At 48.1% G+C, this 16514-nt stretch overlaps 1 long non-coding RNA gene across 3 annotated transcripts in view; it reads left to right on the forward strand.

Annotated features, from left to right (window-relative positions):
• Positions 1 to 7531: 7531 nt before the first annotated feature.
• The window catches only part of LOC129385638 (uncharacterized), a 28139-nt gene continuing 19156 nt past the window's right edge, over positions 7532 to 16514 (forward strand). For all 3 annotated transcript variants that reach the window (XR_008613117.1, XR_008613115.1, XR_008613116.1), the window contains exons 1-3: positions 7532 to 7647; positions 8771 to 8940; positions 12790 to 13044. This is a non-coding gene — a long non-coding RNA (uncharacterized lncRNA). The remainder of the gene's footprint in view (positions 7648 to 8770; positions 8941 to 12789; positions 13045 to 16514) is intronic.

Below are 16514 nucleotides of genomic sequence, written 5' to 3' on the forward strand. Positions count from 1 at the left end.
CACACGACCAACGCCGGATTTTCTGCGTAACGGGGCCCTAAAGCTATCGCTGTAAAAGAGCGCTCGAGAGGAAGGCGACTTCGCGCTCGGCTTGTGCACTGCGCGTGTCGTGCAAAACTGCAAAACTTGGCTGAGGTGACCACATAAACGTATGCTATCGGCGGACTGTTCTTTCAACGCGCCCGAGGGGCGGCTCGGGCACCCTTTAGGTATGTCTCGCATTGAATTTGTCTCACCATGTTTTTCAGCATCATGCCTATTGGGTACCAGTATGCCGTTGACACTCCCGGCAAATTGGTTGTGTTAGCGGAAAAGGTGGATCACATTAACCAGGGCACCGCAACAAATGGGGTAAGTGATTGCTTTCTGTTAATTCAGATACGCTTCCTTATATTTGTCACAAGCTGTTAGTGTGTATGTCAACTCTACCAATTTTACGTAACGTTTACGAATTCGGAGGCACCTAAGCGGGCCTACATGTTTATCGAAGTGGAGAAAAGCATTCGACGTTAAAATAGGCTATTTAATAAACACTTTGTCACGAAAAGTACTTCGATGCGTTCGCCAGAAGCGGATTTATTGGCAATCGAACGTGGCGTTCGCGGTGCTTTCGCTCCTCCTTCAATGCCTTTCACTGCCAAGGTTACCTCAGAGCGAGGCGTGCTCACGAGGCACCGCCTTCTATACGTCACCGTGGCGCGCTGTTCACGTTAGAATTTGGATGTTAACGTAAACGCCACTACCCCCGATTTTGGCGCCTGCAACGCGCCAAACGTAAGCCAAACGCGGTTGTCATGAGCGAGCAACAGAGTGCTGAGCCAGTGGGCTCGTCGGGGTACCCTGGCGTATCTGCGCTACGTAGCAGACCGCAGCTACATGCAGATGCAGTGCATATTGCGCAGCGTTTGCTTTGTGCCCGACAGGGCGCGAGTGCGTCCTCGCGCTCATACGAAACAGATGCTGCGTGGTGCGGACCGGCTTTGTCCTCCGCCTGCATGACTGGCGAATAGTAGCCACATACAACAAGTGCATTGTGACACGAAAGTGTTTTATGCCGGGGTACTTCCTGTAACGGATGCCACATATATTGCCCATGCTCTACAAAAGTCGTTGCGTATATTCCATTATAAAGTAGTCCAGTCATACTTTGCCCGCACTAAAATCTACGAGAAATCATTTTTTCCACTTACGAGCGAAGAATGGAACCATTTACCAGAATGTATTGTTCAATGCACATCTCATGTTTAATTTGAAAATATGTTGAAAAAGCATCTTTTGTAATCCCTCTTCAGCTTGGGCAGCATTGCTGCCTCCAGTATTGTGCAAATAAATAAATGAACAATGGATGTAACGTTGGCTCTAAAAAGTAATATAGCTGGCTTGTTGCAGCACTGTGAAAGCCGCACAATGTCTTAGCCGATTCTTAGCGTCGTCTGCGCAGCATCCGCTTACAGTGTGATAAATGGCAATATATGTAAGAATGACGCAATGAACGAAGAATATGAGGTTAAAAATAGCTGCATGTTTTGATGATAAAGTGAATACAAATGAAATTTATTTTAGAAGCGAGTTAACCATGCGTATTTAATAGCTTGTCTAAAATGACACCCAAAATTGTACCGCTGTCAGATATTGGTAGGATATGATTAGTTAATGATACACCTGTAGTAGGTGGAATTGTTGTGTGAAGGTTATCAAACAAAACATATATTTGAAGGACTGATTGGAAGATAATTTGGTGCTTTAGTGAGCACTACCTGTCGATATTGCCACGATCAGGGTTCAGCTGATCTTGCATTACTGTCGATCACTAGTGAGATGAATAAATGGTTGTGTCATCGGCATACAAGAGTAACTTGTAACTGGTAAGCGCATCAGTTAGATTCTTGGTGAACAACAGGAACAGTAAGGGACCTAATACTACAATATTGAAGAACACCAAATATGATAAAGTTAGCGAATGAAAGGTGGTCGTTGCCAAGTACAACTTGAGACCCATTAGTTAGCTAGCCATGAAGTGCCAGTGATGCCGTAGGTCACTGTAGTTGATAGAAAAGAATAGAATGGTTCAGAGTACCAAATGCTGAAGTTCGGTCAATGAATGCTGCTCCCACAATTAACTGGGTATCCATAAACCTGATACTTTATGGCCTCGTAGCACAAGTGTCGGCGAAACCGAGCGAACGAGCACAACGGCGAAGGATCAAAGAGCGACACGCAGTGCAGCTGAAAATGAAATGTGGCCAAAGTGAAGAAATTGCGAGGACGAAAGCGGAGGTGGGGGGAGGGTGCGGCGAAAGCGTGAGAAGAAAAGCATAGTGTCCTGCATGACGCGTGCTTTGTGGCAATGATGGCGCCACCTCACAGCCATCGTGCCACATGCGCGTCATTTGTATGGACAGAGTGCTGCATGAACAGACGTCGGTCTGTGGCGGCGGCTGCGAATTCCGACCACGCATCACGATTACCGAGGCAGTCGCGCTACGCTTCGCTCCGTTTGCAAAGTGCCGCATGAGACAGATTTTCCGCGCCAGCTAATATGTCGTGAAATGGAAACACGTAACCGCAGACGAATTTATTAACCTTCGCCTCGCGTGATAGAATGTACTTTTCAAAAAATCTGGTGCGGCTCGCTGGACAGGCTGGACGGACGGACTCCTCGGTGGCGTTCCGTGATTCTCCTCGCATAGGCACAGTATGTTGCAGAAGTCGCGGGGCGCTGTTATCGTTGCGGGGTGCTTTTCTCGTCTTGATGATAGATTGTTTTTTTTCTGTGCAAGTACTGCTCCAGTAGGACACATGTAACCGGCAAAATGAGGCCTCAGGAGAGCACCCGAGATTATAATAAAGTAGCCGGTGCGGGAACTCCATATTCTTTTTCTGGCTGCCCGCGATAGCGGACAGCTGATCTTCTTTGGCACGCGTAGGCCTCGGTGAGGCCCAACCTAAGGACCAGTCAGGATTCAAGCTTTGGTATTTCCGTTGCCGCTTTGGTGTCCTGGAGGTGCCGCAAGTAATACCAAAGGCCCGTTGTTGCAACTGGTAAATAAAAACTATATAAAAAAAGGAATCGTGCTCACGTGCCAACCCGTGACGCACCGATACCATGCCCCTTCGAGGAGCATTATGAAACACCAAAGAGGAATTAAAGCGGATGAGCAGAACGAGAACAAGGTGAAAGCATGAGACAACGTTTCGACAGAGAGAGGGTGTTAGGTGGGTGGGTGCGGCAACCCTCTCTCCTTTAGAAGAACCCCACCTATATATACTGAGGTGAGGAAAGCATATGTCACCTTGATGAAAAGTTTACTTGTCGAAACGTTGGCTCCTGCTTTCACCTTGTCCTCGTTTTGCTCATCGTCTTGAATTTCCCTCTCCCGCCTTCCCCGTGTTTTCTAAAGAGGAATTTAGGAATTTACCGGCCTGGCGTTGGCATGCACAGTGCAACGATTTCTGCATTTTCGTCGCTTAATGTTGTTGTTGTGTTGCTATGTTTTATTGTTAAAGTTTATTAAAATAACCATAAAAGGTTTCTGGCCCCAGGAAGTGGATCCATCGGGGCGGAGGGAGGGATAGAATAGGAGGTCAGTCCAGATAATATTGACAATTTTTGAGTCTTGTAAAAATCGAAGTAACGACTGGAATATGAGGTGCTGGCTAGTGCCAGGCATCTAAATCCTCCGGCCTCACAGTCGCGGGGAGAGTGGCTATCGCTCTCCTGCAGTGCTAGAGTATATGTTGCCGATCCAGCAGCTGGTTCCTTGGACAGGATCGGTAAGTGGCTGGAGACGCATCCTGGTGCGGCGGCCTGGCGTCACTGCTGTCTCCCTGACGATGCGTGATTGCCAGGACTATGTCCGGGTGGATGGGGTATGGGTCATCAGGCACCTGTGGCCCCGTCTCTGAGGGGCAGGAAAGAAGCTCCCTTTCCAGAGGGTCGGCCATTCGGTTACCAGCGACCCCAGCATGACCAGGTATCCATGCGAGACACACCGTGTGGCCAACCTCATCGGCGATTCGCATCGCCCGGTGTATTAAGTTAACAGCACCATTGCGAGAGTCTAGTCGGGCGCAGGCCTTTATGGAGGCCTGCAAGTCTGTGCAAACAGTGCGAGTGACGGCTACAAAAGGAGGCTTGAGAATGGCATTGCATGCAGCGGGTATCGCAGCTACTTCCGACGTTAATGGGTCGTTGCAGGCAGGGCGGCAGGAGGAATAGGCTGCGACGGTACGTGGGCAGTAGTGCACTAAGACTGAAGTTTCGTCACTGAGGGCGCCGTCGGTGTAGAAAGCTTGGTGACAGGGAGGAGAAGTGCGAATGTCTGCTTGATGCCGCCTTGTGTAAGACAACTGCCTCTCTGCGTGATCGGCATCCACGTTTTGGGGAATCGGTGCAGGTCATGGGACAATGTCACGGAGCACGGAAAGAGGGCAGAGGAGTTGAGGGGACTGGAAAATGAAGAAGCGAGATGATGCTGCGATCGGATATTGTGGATCTTAGTTGGAACTGATGTGAATCCTTGGCAGCCTCGGCTAATGCCTTGTTCGGATTCATGTGGGCCATTTGAGCAAGGCGGTGTAAGGGCATGAAACGCGGCAGGCTGGTGACAACCCCCATGGCTTCGTGGTTGAGCGATTTAGCTCTTGTCTTTCCTTTTGGGTCAGACTGTAGATGTTATAGGCCGTATACGGCACGTGAAATTGGTAGAGCAGCCACAAAGCTCCTCACTTCCCCAGTTTTGTACACAGTGCAGCGGATTAGGTGGAGTATCCGATGTCAGGTTCGAGTGATGTTGTGATGCCATGTTGCTGCACCACTGGTTCCGTTGATGTGGATGCCTAGAACTCGAACCCTGTCTTGCTGAGATATTTGTTCACCATCAAAAGCGAATGAAAATCGCGAGGCTGAATGGGCTGGGTTTGTGCCCAGTACAAGTTAGTTCTGTCAACAGAAGACATGAGTCCGACATACTTTTGAAATGTTGCCGCGGTGTCAATTCCGGCTTTAATGGCATCGGACAAGTCGCCGTCGGAGCCCCGTTGGTCCGTATTGTGACATTGTCCATATACACACTGAAGCGAAGTCCAGGTATCTCGACCAGGCAATAACAGAGTGGTGCCATCACCAAGTTGAGCAGTAATGGCAAGAGGACTGCGCATTGCGGCACTCCCACTCGTGATTTCTTCGGTGCGGAAAGTCTGCCCTACGGCAACCTGAAATTCGCGGTCATCCCGAAAGCCGCGCATGTATGCCCAGGGTTTGCCTGGGATGCTTGAGACCGATCAATATAAGGTAATCGACAGCAAGGACCCTTTAGGCTTCGCCGGAACACCTCGATTCGACGCCACGAAAGAGAAACGCGTGATGAGTGCACCACCAAGTGAAAGCCGCCGTGAACCTGCGGCCCTATAACGTCAAACTATTCCAATATGTTTTTATTCCGATCTCCTGACGTCAAATTTGCATAACCATCGCAAGCTCGCAAGCATCGCAATTTGCAAGCATCGGGCGGGGAACTGCAAGGTGTTCTAAGCAGACCAATCAAATGCTCTCCTCATTTATAGAAGTTACTTTTGTTTGCTTTAAAAATGAATAGCATTGCCTACACTGAGCGACTTGTCTCATCTAATTGGCGGATGGGAGGCGAGGAGCTCACTCAAGTGGAGAGGGATTGTCAGACGTGGATTGTCAGACGGAGAGGGACAAGTCAGACGTGGGATCATACCATGTGTATCCTGCTCCTGCATTTAAAACATCCCCGAAATCACACTTTCATTGGTGCTGGCGTGAATCGCCAACTCTGCACATTACATTTCACATTTGGGAAAAGATTCGGACGTGGTTATGATACTCAGACCGTAGTGGCTGCGCAGCCTGTGTGTGTGAATCTCTCATATCTACACGGCTAATGTGGCATTCTGTTTGCTGTACCTACGTTGAAAGCTAATCCTATTTAGCTCCCCCACAGTGTAGTAAGAAATTTGAACAAGAGGGTATTAACGATCCTAAGCAACTTGTTGGCTAATGCATGCCTCGCCAAATAACATAGAAGCTTAACTGTTATGAAACGTTTGGCGCATGTTCGATGAGCTGGACGGAATCTTAACTTTCGCCTTTTACAACGGCAGCCCATTACTTGTGACGGCTTTCATGAACAGACAACCCGTGAATACGAAAGCTTCAGCCCCTTGTGATGTTCGGCGCAACCTACCACAATGCTGTCAGCGTACTTCTCTTCCGTCGTTGCAAACCTATGAATCACACACGCACCTGCGAAAACCCAGCAGCAATCGATGTAAGCACGCTGGCTCAGCGGAGTGCCTACCGCGTGAGGTGCAGCGGGGCGTGGCACTTGCGGAGAAGGACATTAGCGCGCATGCGCGAGTAGGAGCGGGTGGGAGAGAGGAAAAGTGGGGACTATTGCTCATTGAATATGACTCTGCCTTGGTGGCCTAGGCACAACAAAGGAGTTCCTCAGCGGGTGTTGTATGCGTTTGTCCCTAGGCGTGCCGGCAGAAGTCACGGAGCGTGGTAGTGCTAAAGTTAGCTTCGCAAGTTGGCGGCTGGACGTAATTATATTTCTTAACTGTGTTTTTTTAGTAATGGTAATAACGTGTCATTATTTCGCATTATTGGCGGCTCCTCCAGGACACCAAGGCGGCAACGGGGACACCAAAGCTACGAACCGGACTGCTCCTTGGGTTCGGGTTCGCCGAGGCCTGCGCGGCCCCAACCCATGGGCCGCCCTACTTCTAGCTTTGGTGCCCCCCCTACCCCTTGGGTGCCCTTGAGCTCCTGCGCTGCCTGCTTTATTATAATCTCAGGTGCGCTCCTGAGGCCTCCATTAGCCAGTTACAGGTGCCCCCCTGGAGCAGTGCTTGTAAAAAATGCAATCTATACTTGCGACAAAAAAAAGCTGCCCGTGACTTATACAACATCATTAAGAACCTTGCCCCTTCAAACAGTGATCACTAAACGGGGCGCCCATGCCCACTGCCACACCGCACGGGCAGCCAGGGGCGGAGCATAAACAAACTCGACTGCACTCTGCAATGCCGGCATGTCTAGGGGACAATTCTACAACACGTGCCAAAAAACCTCCTCCTTAGTGCCTAGGCAGAGTCACATATTCAAGGAGCAAAGACCCCCAGATAGAATTTCTCTGTCGCACCCGCTCTTGCTCGCACCTGCACAGAAACGTCGAGCGCCACACGAAACGCCCCGCCCCGCTGTACCTACTAGTAATCGTAAGAACGCGACCAGGATGTAGGTGCGCTGGGAGTATCCACAGGCACACGCTACTCTACGCCTCTTCATGGTTCTTTTCATTGGTCGTGTAATGCTTTGGAAGAGTCAGCTTCCGTGACCGCCAAATTTAGTTCAGAAATGAAATAGCGATAATTTTTGTTATTTCATTATATTCTTTAATATGCTCATGTATGTTAGATATTGCTAAGATGTGCATTTACTCATGGCATCTTGTTGTAAGACAGCAGAAAGACTGAAAGAAATATTCGTTCTGCAGTTCAGGGCAACGCGAGTGAGCGACATCTGCCTCGAAGCAGAAATCTTGAATATTGAACAAGCGAGAAAAGCCGTTGAACAAATGACAGCCGTTGGGCACAAGGAACATTCTGAACAACTGGGTAAGTGATTCCCCGTATCTCAATATCTATGATTCCATAGAATTCCCTATATATGATACGATTCCATAGAAGACTGACATTCTACACCAAGAGACACGCAGGACCAACTGCGCCTACATAGAAGCGAGCGCAGCTCATAATGTGGGTAATCCAGTGCCTGCATGGTCTTGGGCGCATCGCACTGCAGTGGTGCTCTATATGATGAATGCTCCAGAGCCCTTGCATACGTAATTTACTACTGCTAAGGCTCTAATTATTTCACATGCTTGGAACTTCGTCTACACCTGGTGCATAACTTGTCCCTAATTTTAATCAACTGTAAGCAAGGCTTCATGTTTAGTCCAGCGAAGATAGAAGGGAAACATTCTACAAAACTTGTTAATATCCAAACAAATCAGGACCCAACAATTATTGGCAACGCTCCTAGTTACACCATAAATGTTAGCTGTGCCACGGTTTGCACTTAATATACATTGCATTTTCATTGCCATAGAACTCGCTAGCGAAATTAGGAACTAAGCTGATGACGGCCATGCGACACTTTTGAAAACTTGCTCTTTTTTTTTATTCTTAGTTGTAATTGCACGCTGTAACTAACTGCAATTTCTTGAACTTGTACAAAGGGTCATTTTACCATTTTTTAAGGTCATGCTGCTTGCTTAGTCACCCTTGCGGCCGAGCATAGCCTGTAATTATTATTGTACGTATTTATTATAAATTCGCAAGCATATTTTCACTTACTTCACACAGTAACAGTAGTAAGACGCCCAAAACACACTTCATGATTGATGTCAGCTATTGGCTCCGTGTTTTCTCAGCAAGCCCAAAAGGTGGTTCACGAATCCTTTAACCGAGTCTCCTTACACCAAAAAAGAGTGTACTGACTGTTGATCCATTTCCTTCCAGGATAAGTTGTTGGCACCCTAATGATAAAAACATGATAAACTACGTACAGCGTGAAGGACAAGGACCGTGAGACTACACACACTGCGCTGTGTATGTCGTCTCTTGCAATCCTTGTCTTTCGCGCTGTACGTCCTTTTTTACCGTGAATTACCAACTACCCCAAGCAACCACCGTAGAATAAAAACACTCGAATGAAAAGAAAATCTTGTCTTTCCAGCTCTGCAAATGAACAGCATGCGCCTGGAGTTTTCTTACAAAGCAAAGGCAGGACCGTCCACCATGACAGAAGGGCTGGACACACTGATTACCGTCAAGGCAGTCGGTGTAAATATTGATGTGTCCCGGAAATTGACTGCCCTCCTGATCAAAGAGCTGGCCTGAGCCTTCGTGAGTTCATATATGGTTTTCTAGCAAAAAAGGGAAATGCTTTGCTTTTTTGAGCTGCTGAAGGCTTCACAAATGATACTAAACAAATGTGAGGATCATAACATGCCTATTTTATTAGAAAAAAGTGGGACGTATATGGTCCATTGGCACATTGCATGGATCTGGGAAGTGGAACAACACTGTCCCATTGTCTCATGAAGGCACCATGCTGAGATCACTTGTGTGCCTATTTATTGTGAAAGGCACCAGAACAAGTGGCACACAGGGGCACCTTCTACACTCCACACATGAACTTTGTGCTGACCTCATTTCCTGTGGTGGAGCACCACCTGCACCTTCGCCTTGTGGGTACTTTCTGTGGATTGTGGCCGCTCCTTGTAAACTGAATTTTCTCCGAGACTCCAACCATTTTTCGGCTATTCTTTCGGCCCTTCTTGTTCTTCCGCAATGGTCCTGTGTTAGTGTAGTGCCTGAACGTTTGTCCATTTATGAGTTGCCGTCCTAGAACAAGCCAGAACCACAAGTATGTTATGTCATTGTTGGCACAATACTGAATGAATGCATCGATGACAGAAGCATCGAAGAGAAAATAAAATATCTTATACGCAGGATTTCTTGGAACGCCTATCAGAAGTGTAGGCATCTCGCTCTTGATAAAATTTGTCTGCAGCCCCCATCGACATGTTGTAGTCTGCCAGTGCTTTTGGGCAGATCACAGCCACCGAAGAGCCATTGGCCAGCTTCCGTGACACTTCGAAACTGTCGGATCATGGAAATTCGACAAGAGGTGAACATCTTTAGTGTCACGCCACTGATAGGCATTGACCTGACCTTTGGAGCGCCACAGGTATTCTCTCTTCTTTAGCTTGTCGTTTCGCTTCAATTCTTCGGGCAAGTCCTTTCTGTAGGTGCGAACCGTCCCTGTGGCTCGGATGCTCCTCTCAGCGAGAGTTTCCATTAGGCGAGTGCAGGTAAAATAGTTATCAAAGAATAGCCGCGTTCCAGGCTGCACGTTCTCTGGCAGCGAAAGTACGACATGCTCACCAAGGCTTTGATTGGCCGGGCTTTGTGCGTTCTTCCCCGCCTTTGAGTAGGCCCTGCACAAGACTTTATACCCTCTTTTTATGGGCTTCATTGGAAGGTACTGTTTCATACTGGATCTTCCTTTGAAAGCAACCATGCTCTCGTCAATTGCCTGATGAGAGGACGGCGAGTACTCTTCCTGAAATTTCTTGTTCAGTTTATCAATGAGGGGACGCAGCGTAGCAAGCCTGTCATAGACATTTTCTCCCCTTTTCTTTTCTTTGCTTGGGTCGTTTACACGAAGGGAGTTCATGATATACTGGAATCGCTCGACAGACATCACCTTGGCGATTTCTTCGCAGTTGAAAAGAGAATTACGGCTCCAGTAATGATGAAAGTGATGTCGTTGTGACACGCTCATCAGAAGCAGCAATACAAACTAAGCGCGCAGCTCATCACTTGTGAGCACCGCCAACTTCTTAGGGTATTTTTGTGCCCTGGCATGGTTTGTGCGCTCTAAAATCATTTCCAACACTTCATCGTCGAAGTACAGCTCAAAACAGTCGGCTGCCCGCCCCACTGCCTTTGTTGAGAACTGAGAGTACCATGACTTTGCAATCCCAACGCGGATCGGCGGTTCATTTGTACTCCAGTTGTCACCAACTTCCTCTTCTAGTACGTCATCTACTTCGTGATACGGCTCGACTGTTTCCCGCTTGCCTTTTTCCCTGTTCTTTGAAATTGTTGGTCGCTGTTTCTTTCGTTTGCCCGTTGATGGACCAGCTTCGTTGTCATCTTCGTCGGGGCTCGAATCTGGTGGTGCAAGCTCCGGACCGAACTCATCCTCGCTACTCAGTGCCTCGTCCTCGCTTGTTCCTGACTCATCTGGCAGGCTGAAAAAGAGTTTCAGTGCCTCTTCACGTGTGAGCGAGTCCACTGCAAATTCATAAAACCAGAAATAATAAGAATGTATCATATTTGTAGTTCGTGTCATTTAGGCCTAACAAAATAAGGATACGCTTTTAGAGTATCCTGGCTTTGACATCACTATCGCGCGGCCCTTTGCTACGATTTTCAAATTTCTCACACCAATGCATGCAATAAGCATTGCTTGGAATGGGCAGAAAAGGAAAATCTTACCATTCATGCCGAACTTTCGTTTATCGAGTCCTACGGGAGCGAAAATTATGAGTGCAACTTTCTAAACAGCACAACTTTCATTGGATGGATGGATGTTATGAGCGTCCCCTTTGGAACGGGGCGGTGGGTTGCACCACCAAGCTCTTGCTACTATGCTGCCTAATATCCTACCTAGGTTAAACAATGAAAAAATAAAAAAACACTATGAACTATCACATCCAAATTTTCTGATCCCCTATTGCGAACTGTGCTTTTGTACGTCTCCCTCTTTTGTCGTTTCCCTACTTTTCTTCCACCAATCCTCCAATCGCCTCTTACTAATGTCTATTGCAGACCTGTTTGCTTTACCACTGCTCCCGCTGAACCGAAGGGCTTCAAGGAGGCCAGTGGTGCCTAAATCGACCGCTGGGTAGACGTCTTCACATTCTAATAAAGTATGCGCCGTCGTTTCCCTAGGTTTACCGCAGCAAGCACATGCTTCTTCTTCGTTCTTGTATCTCGCTTTATAGGTGCGTGTTCTAAGGCATCCCGATCTCGCTTGGAAAACTAATGAGCTTCCCTTTGAGTTATCATAAATGGTTCCTTTCCTGATTTCGTTTTTTACTCTTAAGTAGTTACTCATGGCAGGTTTCTTTTCCATTGCCGCCACCCATGAGATCAATTCAGCCTCTCTGACTTTCCGCTTGACCTCCTTTGTTGCTGCGTTGCCCACCCCACAGGCCGCATACTTGCCCGCATACTTGCTCGTAAGCTTCCTAGTTCTTTTCCTCCACTGTGGATCGATGTTTTGCCTGTACAGATACCTGAACACTCTCCCAGCCCATTTACTTCCATATTCCTCAGCCGTTCTTCATACTCAATTTCACTGCGAGCTTCCCTCACTGCAAAACTAGTCCAGCCCATATCCCCCTGCGCAGCTTCATTTGTAGTCTTCCCGTGAGCGCCCAATACGAGGCGACCCACTGACCTTTGGTTCCCGTCGAGTCCTGATTGTACCCCTGATTTAAAGCAAACAACCGCATTTCCAAAAGTAAGTCCTGGAACCATTACCCCTTTCCACATACCTCGGAGGACCTCGTACCTATTGTATCCCCATAGCGCTCTGTGCTTCATTATGGCTGCATTTCTCTTCCCCTTGACTGTTATGGTTTTTTCCTGTGTTTTCACATATCCATTGGCTTCGTTTATCCATACACCAAGGTATTTATATTCTGTTACCCGAGGTATTTCTTGGCCCTGTACCTCCACTGTCTGTTCACTGTTTTTATTGAATACCATAAACACCACAACTGTGGTGTTTTTGATTTCTCGTGGATGAGCAGGTGAGCAAGAAAGCCAAGTGTTTTACTGAACGATGCAGGCCAAAAACATTTGGATCTCATATTGCAACACTCGACCAAAAGCAAAAACAGTAACAAGTGCAAAATATTCTTATAAAGCTGTTAGAGTAGAAACCCAGGGTCACCGTGTAAAAAGTGTTAACGAGGCAATCTGAACAACTAAGTTGACTGTCTTAATTCATAATGAACCTTAGAGCAAACAGGACAATACAAGAAGGAGACAAGACAAAGCATGTTTTGTCCTCTTAGCATTCAGGTTCTTTATGAATATGCACCAATAAGCCCACGAATGCATTTTTGCTGACCATCCTAACGCTGCCTCTCTGCAATGCGACCGTCTCCTCAGGAGCTGCAGCAGGAGCTGGGTGACGTGCGTGGCGAGTGCCTGGCCCAAGGTCGGCTGGGGGCAGTGCACCTCTCCTTGGGTCAGCTGGGCCTGGCCCTGCGCTGCTACCAGGCCCAACTGGAGCGGGCGCGCCAGCTGCGTGACTGCCCGCTCGAGACGCAGGCCCTGGGCAACCTGGGCCTAGCCCGCCTCGGTCTGGCCCCCTATGAGGACGCCATCGGGTACTTCGAGTAACAGCTGGCACTCCTCCAACAGGTGAGTGCTCGCTGCTTGGTCGCGCCACATGGTGCCACAAGGCCACACCAGATATGTGGTGTTCCCATCGTATGAACATAAATTCGTCTGGTAACCTTCTTTTGTTAACCACTCCCTAGCTCGTGCAGGCAGTTTTACCGTTCGGGTTTTGTCAGCTGCTAACATACATACAAAAAAAATATGACTGGTTCTGGCTTATTAGTCGATTCCTTCCACAGTGAAACTCATGAAGCACAGGGAGAATACTGTTTTGAGATTGACAAATGGTAATAAATTTTTCTTACAGAAGGATTTCTTTTTGGCATACTCTATTCTACACTTTGACGCACTATCAGTCAACGCATTTAGAGCGTGTATTATTCAAGACAGCTGCCTCTGAACTTCTCCTCAAGTTCCTAATAAGTCATGAGAAATGTATACTGGTCCCTGTGGCTAGGAGGGCAGCTCAAGATAAACTAAACAGCACGCATGCTGGCAGACCTCTCTTGCTCTCTTATCCCTTATCATTAATTGTTTTCATCCCCATTTTCTTTTCTTTTCCTCGGTGCAAGGTAATCAACCACACTCTGTCCTAGTTCACCTCCTCCCCATCTTTCGCTTGTCCCTCTTCCTTCCTACTCTCTGCTTAATTTAAGCAGATCAGGGTCGCGATTGGAGATCATGGTGGGGAATGCGCATTCAGTTTCGCCTCATGCAATTGGCCTAGGCCATGCAGACATCGCCTGCTGTGGTGCGCGACTATGTTTTTGGCAATGTCAAAATGCGTCATCAAGTGAAGAAATGACGAAAGAAGCTTTTTAAGCTTCATATGTTTTTCAGTGTGGCGCGGCGAGCACGTGCGCTTATTTAATGGTTGCGCCGTGGGCCGTTCTCATTCTTCTATGGCAGCCTGCCTCGCGAATCTAGTAGCTACGGCACCGGTCTTGCTGCGCTATGGTTTCGGAAGTATTAGTTGGCATGAAGACATTCCATACTTCTCTGGCTAGACATAAGAATTCTGATGTTACTTCGCCACAGCAGTCAATGGAGAAGAAAGCTTTATCGCATCAGCTGACTCGGGCAAGCAAAGGTTTGAGTGCTCCGCTGCTTGATTCGTGACCACCCTGGCTACGTTTAGCACACTACATAAATTTACCGCATGCTTCTCAGCGCCGAGTCCTCATCCGTATGCGCATTTTTAAAAACACATAGGCGGCTTAGTCGCGCGTGCGCCGGCAGTATGCGCACACAACTCGCATTACAAGGCAGCTTCCCTGCCACATAATTCTTGGCAATAAATGGAGACTATTTACGTTTTGTATCGTTCGCTTGGTGTGGTGGCATTGGAAGGAGCTTGGCGGTGGTATTGCGAAGGAAAAATGGTTGGTACACATGCCGGATAGTGCATGCTATTGCTCATTTTGTTTCCGACGAAATGCCGACTGCACATTCTGCTGTTTGGTACTGGCTGCCACGGCTGACCGTCTTCACTATCGAATAAACCAAGCACACATGTGAAATTCGATTTAGGAACCAGCCCGACCGCTTGACAGGGCGACAAGACGGGAACTTACTCCGCTCGCCTGACTGCTTGGATCCAACGCCGCCTCCGCTCTTGTTCGTAGGGTTTATATGGAATGACACAGAAGGATACATCCTCCCTCATTCCGACGTAGTTGTGACGCTTGTATACGCAACAGTACCGTCGGCGTCCTTTTGTTTTCTTTCGACTTTCAGCGCACGCAACGCCGCTACCAGTAGCGATTTTCGTCCGCGGGAGTGGCTGCATTGTGCATGTTCTGACCGCCAGGTTGGCGCTGCAGGTGTCGTGAAAACTTCAGCGCTGGTTCCCCACAGACAAGAACGGCACCGCCGAGCGCGCTGTCGCGCCTAAATGTTCGCCTGGTATTGAAGGCTGTGGCCTTCATCATCGACCAAAGGCATGTTGTAGGTTTGTCGAGTAATTAATTTTCTTAGCCTGTTCCAGACTTTTGCTTCTTGTGTATAGGAATTTATGCTTGTGACGTATTTTTCCCAGCTTTCTCTTTTAGCGATACGAAGCGTTCGTCTGCATTTGGATTTCACGTGCTTAAAGTTGATGAGGTTTTCTGCCGTTGGAGATTGATGTAGTAAACGCCAGGCTTTGTTTTGCTCCTTACGCGCATTCTTGCATTATTCATTCCACCACGGCACGCGCCTCTTTTTTGTAGTCCCCTTCGTTTGTGGAATGCAGTCTATTGATGATGATGTGTGGTGTTTTGTGGCGCAAGGGCCAGGTATGGCCAAAGAGCGCCATGACAAAGGTAATGTTAACGGTGCATTGTGAACGATCCAGGCAATGAATTAGACAATGAATTTCTCATATGTGACATGGCTGTAAAAAGGCCTAAAATCGGTCGCTGTGGATGGCGTAAAATATATAGTTGCTAAAATAATGACTCTAAGTAGTGCTGTGGGCAGGGGCGTAGCCAGGGGGGGGGGGCTTATGGGGCTTCAGCCCCCCCCCCCCCCCGAAATTTTTTCGTGCTGTCCATGCACCGCCGACAAAAGCAACCCCCGGCGCCGGTAATCATTCTGGATTTTGTCTAGAGCGTCTTTTTCACGCTCGAAGAGCCATTTCACCGCGAAAATTGCGAACTCAGGCTGAATTTGGCGGCAACGCCCATGCACTTGGAGTCACATAACGCAAGCAGCCCCATCCGAGCACAAAGTTTCAAGGGTGTTTTCATGGTGAACGGGCTGGCGGCGGCATTTCGCGGAGGCCGCGGAATCTACACTCTATCATGGAATTTACGGAGCGCGTGGATATCAATTCTGAAACTTAATGGGTATAAAGTTCTCATAAACATCTGATGTGTAAGGTACATTGACATTTCCAAACGTGTGCTTTAGATTTTCAATTGCGGAACTTTGTAAGTTTAATGCTCCCACAAATATTTGACGCCAAAGGTGCATTGACTTTTCCAAAGTCGCAAATCGGGCCATACAATGAGACAAACCAAATCAACACGCTATCAGACAAGTTGACAAAGCCCGAAGCGAGGCCGATGAGACGAAGCGTTGTGGTGGTTCATTCGTGCCATCACGTCACATAAAAAAATATCATTTTTTTTTCACCTGCGCCAAAGCATCCAGTGAAGACACTAAAGCCAGCCAAAACAACTACGTTCTTATTTAGTTTTTTTCTACTTTGACTTTTAATCGCGAGGCCAGCCAGAGCGCATGCGTTTTTCTCGTGTTGCCCCGACCACCGCGCGGCGCACTTCGGTGCGCGTTCGGTTTTCTCTGGCCGAGTGTATTTTCGCCTGGCAGAGCTTTGGACGCTTTATAGCTAGCAGACGAGAAAAAGAAACAATGGTCGCTAGCCGCCATCACTGTGGGGACTCGACGGATTGCACCGCGTTCGCCTGAGCGCAACCTCTCCAGAAAGTCTTGTCTCGCCGGTGTAGGATGCCGAGCAGTATGCGCCTGGTTCTTGGTGGACCAAGCGT

This window comes from Dermacentor andersoni, chromosome 7, assembly GCF_023375885.2.
Source record: "Dermacentor andersoni chromosome 7, qqDerAnde1_hic_scaffold, whole genome shotgun sequence".
Classification (NCBI taxonomy): Eukaryota; Metazoa; Arthropoda; class Arachnida; order Ixodida; family Ixodidae; genus Dermacentor; species Dermacentor andersoni.